General features: G+C 33.2%; 1 pseudogene; it reads right to left on the reverse strand.

Moving 5' to 3' along the window:
* LOC142328438 (presenilins-associated rhomboid-like protein, mitochondrial) overlaps positions 1-8,368 on the reverse strand; it is a 72,424-nt pseudogene extending 64,056 nt beyond the window's left edge.
* Between the last annotated feature and the right edge of the window lie 382 nt (positions 8,369-8,750).

Genomic DNA, 8,750 nt, shown 5'->3' on the forward strand with positions numbered 1-8,750 from the left:
ATTTCAGTTTCGCATTTCTTATTAAATCTGGCACGGGATGCTTGTTATTCTTGAGGACGGCTCTACCGGTTTTAGAAGTAACTGTGATTCGTGTCAGGTCATCTACAACTTTATACCCTTATGCGATTTCATCATACGTACGAATTAACAACCTTATTTGTGTACAATATTACACCAAATATTAAATACATTTTATTTGTTTTACACGATATAATAATACACGAATGTAACTGTTAAAGAAATATAATAACGCTACGATAACAAAATGGCATTTAAAATCGGTATTAGTAATATTCATTAAATTTTTCAGAAAAAACTGAAAACGCATTTTTGAAAATTCACTCGGTTAAATCTAAAGATTTTTTTTTAAATGCGGCTTTTGGTCATTCGATAAAATTTTAGTCAAATTTTGTATATATACTCAGCATAAGGAATGCTGAATATAATATTAGATGCAGTGTAACATTTTTTATATGATATTATAGGCAGGAAATGCATGCAACATAGAAACCTGGCTGAAATGTGTTATTAAGCTTGTAAATAATACATCTTGTTAGTACGAAACGATTCTGAGGCAGGTATCTTGGACCAGGTGGAGAAAAATTCTGTTTCGCTATTTACTAATTAGAAAATAGTTAATTAAAAAAGGTTTTATTATGTCCAATTCAATCGGAAGAAGTGTTAAAATTGTTGTCCTTCTGTTGTTATGAGTTCATACAACATTTATCTGATCAAGTACATAACTTTTATTTTTAATAAAGTACCATTATGATTTATAAAATCAGGACAAATATTTAAAAGCTTAAAATTGTTCAAGTCATTTGTATTTAAAGAAAATACCGTGTTTTATTTTGTCTAAAAAAAAAAAAATTAAATTTGCAAAGCGTCAAATTACACGAATACGGTAGCCATTCAGGTTTTCCTTTAGTAACTTAAACACTCATAAAAAGTTTGATCGAGTTATTATCTAATTTAACCCCTATCTAGCTCAAAACACAGGGATGGGTCTCGAAACAAAGGGATGTTTAAAAATAGGGTTTTAATAGGTTAAAAATAAAAATAAGAGTACCTTGTACCATTTCATAATCTTCATTAAAGAAAAATTACGAGATGGTACAGGATTAGAATAAGTTAGGAAAACTCGCGCCAGCCTGCGTGGTGAAACCCACCGGGTCGGTCTAGCGGTGAACGTGTCTTCCCAAATCAGCTGATTTGGAAGTCGAGAGTTACAGCGTTCTAGTAAAGCCAGTTATTTTTACACGGATTTGAGTACTAGATCGTGGATACCGGTGTTCTTTGGCGGTCGGGTTTCAATTAACCACATATGCCAGGAACGGTCGAACTGAGAACGTACAAGACTACACTTCACTTACGCTCATACATAACATCCTCTGAAGTATTATCTGAACGGTAATTACCGGAGGATAAACAGGAAAAAGAAAGCCTCCGTGGTGAGAGCGGTAGCGTCTCGGCCTTTTATCCGGCGGTCCCGGGTTCGAATCCCGGTCAGGTATGGCATTTTCACACACGCTACAAATCATTCATCTCATCCTCTGAAGAAAAAAGAAAAAAAAAGTTAGGTTAATGATAGCTTAACCGACCGGATCGGTCTAGTGATGAACGCGTCTTCCCGAATCAGCGATTTGGAAGTCGAGAGTTCCAGCGTTCAAGTCCTAGTAGAGGCAGTTAATTTGTAAAATTTATATAATATTACTATTTTGTAAAAAAATAAAAATATTTAGTTCATTTGATTTTTTAAATTCCCGTTTATTCAGTTAATAAATTAACGTTCTATTCCGCCATCATATTATTTAACGCCGTACTATTTTTCTTAGCGCAAAATATTACTTACAGAGTCGGGTACAAAAATCATTTTCTATATTGCTTTTTATTTATATAAAATACTCATATGAAGAAAGATAAATTATAACTAGAAATAACTGCCTAAGCAAATACGATATCCTTCGAAACGGTTTTAAATAGGCGACAGCTAGGCGGTAAATAATGCACAACATTACTCAACACAATTACAACATTACTCAATCACAACATAATTACTCAACATAGACTGTTATTCTCTTCCTTTTTGGTTTCATCACCGTAATCGCAATACACAAAGCTAGCCCGCACTTTTTTACTATCTTTGTTTTAAAACATTTTATTTTATTTTAATTTTTTTTTTTTTTTTTACTTGTAGTTCTATATTAACGTTGAATTATCAGGTTTAAGTCTTCAAGTAAATATTTCATTATGTTGTACTTTTAAAGTATTTTCAATAGTAATATATTTAAAATGGTATTACTTATTTAATAAATAAGTTTTACAGGCTGGTCTAGTGGTTAACTTGTAATTCAGTTGGTTAAAGCTGATGTTCGAAGTCAAAGGTATTCAGGTTCAAACCTACTAAATGTTAGTCGCTTTTATACGGATTTAAAAACTAAACCCGTGCATACTGATGTGCTTTGTACCATATGTCTCGGGAATGGTATGCCTGAGTACCATTACTTGGGGTGATTACTTGTGGATTACCGAGCTCAGATGGGTTTTTCAGGATAGGCATATAAAACAAAGGCTACGGCCGATCGGCAGGATTGCGTACGAGGTAGCTGAACAAGCTTACCTGGCAAACAGAAGACTGTTGTATTACAAAATAAAATGTGCAAAAGGAGAAAAGTGGTGTGAGTTGTGCCAGAACTTAGACAAGAACCAACTCGGCGTGGGGGGGGGGGGTGCGTATCAGATAGCCACGAGGGACTTTAGCTGTCTGCCCATCCTCACGGAGGAGCATATAACATGACAGATTGATAAATTTTTCCCTTGGCAGGAACAGGAAGTTACTGAGGTTATCGAATATGATACCAGAAGATACACTCCTCCAGAGTGTATCTTCTGGTATCTGAGAAATTTTATTCTTATTTGGCTTCAAAACTTTAATTATATTGTTAAAATTTATATTTTTTAAACAATTAGATAAATTAACAGAAAAAATATTTACAAAAAATAAGGAAGCTGAACTGTTGGGATCAAGACTGCAAGGTTGGAATTTACTTTAAAAAAATACAAAAATTTCAGGCTTCTGAAGCCGACAAAAGAGAAAACTTTCTCAGTACTTTATTGATGAAAATAATTTGGTTTATTGCACGAATATTGATGAGCTTATGTTGCACTTAGGAAGTTCATAAACCTTAGGTCTGGGTCTTTTCATAGATTCGTCCAGTATAGTTTAAAAGTGGTTCTACTACACAACGGTAACAAATTTCCTTCAAAACCAATCGCTTATAGTATTAATTTGAAAGAGACATACGATGTAATGAAACACGTTCTTGAAAAAATAAATTATAAAAAACATAGCTGGAACATTAGATGGTGATTTGGTGACCAGCTATAATGTGGCTTTAACAGCTATAACTGTGACTAGCTATAACTTCATAAGCATGCAGTTAGCCTATACTAAGTACATGTGTTTTCTTTGGGAATGGGACAGAAATAAACATTAGCTACCAAAGAGTGGAAGAAAAGAGACAACTTAAATCCAAATGGGAAAAATATTATTCATGAGCCCTTAGTTTAACCCAAAAAAAATATTTTCATCCCCTCTCCATATCAAGCTAGGACTAATGAAAAATTTTGTAAAAGCAATGAAGGAAGGATAGCCCTGAATTTTTGTATATCAGGCAGAAATTTCTGAATGTAAGTGAAGGAAAAATTAAAGATGGAATATTTATTGGTCCTCAATTAAAAGAGCTGGTCAAAGATGGTGTATTTAATTCAATATTAAATATGTAGAAAGAACAACTTGGGCTTTATTTAAAGACGTTTGCAAAAGTTTTCTCGGCAAACAAAAATCCGACAATTACCACGATATTTTAATCAGCATTTTACTTCATACAGAACTATGGGATGTAATATGTCTGAAAATACATTTTCTCCACTCACATCTGAATCTTTTCCCAGACACCCTTGGAGACGTAAGTGATGAACATGTTGAACGTTTCTACCAAGAATTTCAGTGTTGGAAAACCGCTATAAAGGGAAATGGAATACTAACATGGTAGCCGATTACTGTTGGACATTAATTCGGGATGTGCCTGAGGCTATTTACAAAAAGAAAAGCATCAGCAAAATCATTCTAACACGTATGGCCATGCAAAATTATAAATTTTACAGATTTTAATTATATTTTCCTTTAATTTTTTTTAACCGTAATTTATTTAAAACTAAGGGTGATAGAAAAATTGTATTTACAGATTTGTAATGTACGCAAAAATGCAATTTAAGAAACGGTATCAGTGTAATCTAAGAACATAAATTTAACTATAACCTAAGACAAACAAATTTCTAGTCAAATTTAATGATTTCAAGAGGTTGTTATGATTAAATGCAATGAATATTTGGTTTCAACATAAATGCTTGTATTTCTGAAAGACAGAAACTGATAATAGCTATGGATAAATCTGACTAATAATTTTTAAATAATTTATCAAGAGGAAGAAATAATTTAAATGAATTATTTTTATCATGATTATCACCAAATTATATTATCTCTCTCATTCTGTGTTTTCCAGTAAATTAATAAAATGGGTTGACAAATTCACCTAGCCAAAAGAATAATCCAAGAAATAAGGGATTAAGTAAAAATAGAAGGTGGTAATGATCTACTCAGGAGAAATGTGATAAAATAAACCCACTAAAAAGAATGCTTCAAAGTACCTTCTTGTAGAGATAGTATTCTATACCCCACTCACAATTGGACTGGACTTCCACCAGTCACAACATTCAGTACATTCAAACAGATGGAAAGGCAGATACTGCTATTTTAGAAAAGTTGGTAAAGGTACAATGATCACCAAGCACTTAAATCCTATTTTATGGAATATCAAACTTTTTGGATATCAAATAATACAAAGAAGAGGATTTTCAACTTTTTGTCGCAAGTTGTTTCACAAATGGATCCAAAGTCTTCCTTATAATTTAAAAGTAGAATTAGCTCTATGGAGGAGTTTTCAAAGAAATTGTCTAATATCTTAGATCGAGTAAGAAATGATGATATCCTAAGAAAATGGACGGAAAATCTTTTTCAGTGGATAAGAATTACACAATAGAAAATTTGGTTCTTGATTCTTGCTAGAAGGAGAAAGAAGGGCCAGCTAATGATTGTTCTAACTTTGTGGGGAAACAAGTACCGAAGGATGAAAACACTATAATACAGACCTATGGTATTTTGAGTTGTGGTAAACAGCATTCTATACAAGCTAGTGTATACGAAGCTATAATACTGTATGCTGTACCTGTCTGTGCTGATCAAGTGAGCTACACATGTTACAGGAATAGTTTGTTAAGAGCCCAGGATCTCCTATTTTTGTCTGTGATTGGTGCCTAGAGGACTGTCTCTCGAGAAACAGTCCTTGTTATTAGTTTGTTAAGAGCCCAGGATCTCCTATTTTTGTCTGTGATTGGTGCCTAGAGGACTGTCTCTCGAGAAACAGTCCTTGTTATTTCTGGTATTAAGTCCATTGATATTCTTGCAACCCAGTGCCAATTACATAATTATACCAAGAAGATAGACCAACTTACTTCTGGGCACATAAAAGAAATAGATGATCATGGTTTCCATTTATGGCAGGTCAGCTGGACTTAATCATTTGATGGCTGTAAACACATGATATTTTTCGTTATGTGAGAAATAAGCAAGTAGGTAGGTGGATTTCCCCCAGTTGGTATATTATAGTTTCTTTATGGACATGGTGCTTTTTAAGATATGTTGGCCAGATTTGGTTTGATTGATTCAAGCTTGTTCCTGAGTGTAGGCCCACTGATGATGTGCGCCATGTCTTATATTTCTGCGCCAGGTAAGATGCTGAATGTACTAAAGTAGCTAGAGAGCTTGTGAGGATCAGTTCTGATTTTGATCTACAAGTTAATTAGAAAACCGAAAGGGAATGGAACATAGTTGCTGGCTTCCTTAGAATCTTAGCCCTGTGGAGGATGGTTGAGGGGATCTGAAGCTGTTGTAGATGTATAGGTAGAATAGCAACCCGGGTGACTAGAGGTCCACCGGGTGCTTACTTAGCTTACTAAACACTCGCCAGTTGCTTACTTCCACTACAGGGGTCAGGATGTTGATAATAATTAAATGAGATTTTTTATTATACAGGTGATCTTTCTGATTACAAACTTGACTCACATTTAATAACACTCAGATATATAAAAGCAGCATCAACGGAAAGAAAACTCAAAAGTTTTCAGTGGATGGTGCAGCTGTCATATAGTTATTGATTTCGTCACTAGGGCGATGGGAGAAAAAATAGCTGCCAGGGAAGACTTTTTATGTTCTGAATTTTCACGTCTGTCAGTCTTTTATCACTGTGCATTGTAATTTTGTAAGGAACTTTGGTAAAGAAGCACTCAATGGGCCCAGGTGTCAGTAAGTGGTATTCCGACTTTAAAACAAGGGGATGCATCTGTAAGCAAAAGTCAGCCAGCTGTCCAACAATAAGCAAGGCAAATATGGAATGTGTGAGAGAGTTTCATATGAAGTCCACAGAAATCACCACCACAACCAGCAGAGATTAGACATCCCCTAACCAACTGTGGAAGATTATGAACTTTAAAGGAAACCACCAAAATGATGGATTAGGTTTGTTGAATAGTGCAACTACCAAAGAGATAGATTGGGCATGCTGCCCATGACAATAGTGAATGTTTGCATTAACCTCCATATTCCCCAGACTTTCCACCCTGAATTTTTCTCTGTGGTTTTATCAAACAACACACGTATCAGCTACCAACCAGGATCTTTACAGTTCGCATCAGAAAGGCCATTGTATTAGTGGATCGATCAATGTTACAACCTGTATTATAGGAATTGGACTGCAGATTCAATGCGTATCGCATGATAGAGGGAGCTCACATTGAGCACATGTGTTGTGATATTGTGAACCAAATGTAATACAAAGCTTTTTGCGTAATAATCCTGAATTATGTTAAAATTTTATTTTATGAAAAAAAATTCAATCGATGTATTTTTTATCTTAAATATACGTACATTTATTGTTTTAAATTTGACCGACTTTTATTAAAACAGATTCTACTGTAATTGGTTTTCAGGATTAGATTTAATTTAAAACTTTCCGATTAATTTCATTAGGATTCTTATTCCTCTTCTGTTTTGTTGTAATAAAAAGGTAAAATTAATACTGTAGTACTGAAATAGTATAATTAAATATACAGTAATAATCAAAGAACATAAGAAAGAAGCCGTAATAAGAAAGGGAGTCTGACAAGGATGTTCCCTATCCCCGTTACTTTTTAATCTTTACATGGAAATAGCAGTTAATGATGTTAAAGAACAATTTAGATTTGGAGTAACAGTACAACGTGAAAAGATAAAGATGCTACAATTTGCTGATGATATAGTAATTCTAGCCGAAGTAAAAAAGATTTAGAAGAAACAATAAACAGCATGGATGAAGTCCTACGCAAGAAAATAAACAAGAACAAAACAAAGTAATGAAATGCAGTAGAAATAACAAAGATGGACCGCCGAATGTGAAAATAGGAGGAGAAAAGATTATGGAGGTAGAAGAATTTTGTTATTTGGGGAGTAGAATTACTAAAGATGTTCATAAAATATAAAACAGGATGAGATAAAATTTATTTCATCTACCTTTATCCAATAAATTCAATAACTAATGGACTGATTTACCTAACATTTTTATTACATCTTTGTTTGAATATTCTGATAGCCAGAATCCTTTAGCAATAAAATAAATTTTATTTATTTTGCCGTAGTAATACAAGAGTCAAAATACAACATAAACCTTTATTTAGATCTGTAACTGGAGAAAATCAGTAACAGGAAAGACAATAACCAGGTCATTATCACCACAATGGAAAAGATATAGGAAAAGGATACGTTTTAAGGACTGACAGTCATACTAACGGTAGCTAAGTGTAAAGGCAATAAACATTTATCAGACTAGCCTACATATCATAACCTAACCTAAAAGTACTCAGATAAAATAATTAACACACTGGAAATTCATTAATAACGATTAAAAAATTCATTTACATCCACTGACTTATTTGATAAAAATCATCCATTAATAGCGTTTACTTCATAAAAATTCGAGTTTTTTTTATAAAAAAAAGTATAAAAATATTTATTTTAAACATGCTTCTCCATTCTTTACCTTCAATTGTATCTCTCCCCACTCTCTTAACCATGTCCCTTTATTTCACTTAATTCATTAACTTCACTTATTTCACTTAATTCTTATCAAAAATTTCAGTCCCTAAACAAATTTTATAACAAAAAAAATTGTTCTCAAAGTACGCCATTGAACGCGACTAAATAAATATTATTTCATAGTCGATATTAAATAATCGTAATTCTTTGAAGATCGATTAGATTTTATGAGTCGACTAAAATTCGGACTAAGTAACCTATTTTAGATACGTAGCAAAGTTATAGCTAGTCACAGTTATAGCTGTTAAAGCCACATTATAGCTGGTCACCAAATCACCATCTAATGTTCCAGCTATGTTTTTTATAATTTATTTTTTCAAGAACGTGTTTCATTACATCGTATGTCTCTTTCAAATTAATACTATAAGCGATTGGTTTTGAAGGAAATTTGTTACCGTTGTGTAGTAGAACCACTTTTAAACTATACTGGACGAATCTATGAAAAGACCCAGACCTAAGGTTTATGAACTTCCTAAGTGCAACATAAGCTCATCAATATTCG

The sequence above is a fragment of the Lycorma delicatula genome, chromosome 7, assembly GCF_047948215.1.
Source record: "Lycorma delicatula isolate Av1 chromosome 7, ASM4794821v1, whole genome shotgun sequence".
NCBI lineage: Eukaryota > Metazoa > Arthropoda > Insecta > Hemiptera > Fulgoridae > Lycorma > Lycorma delicatula.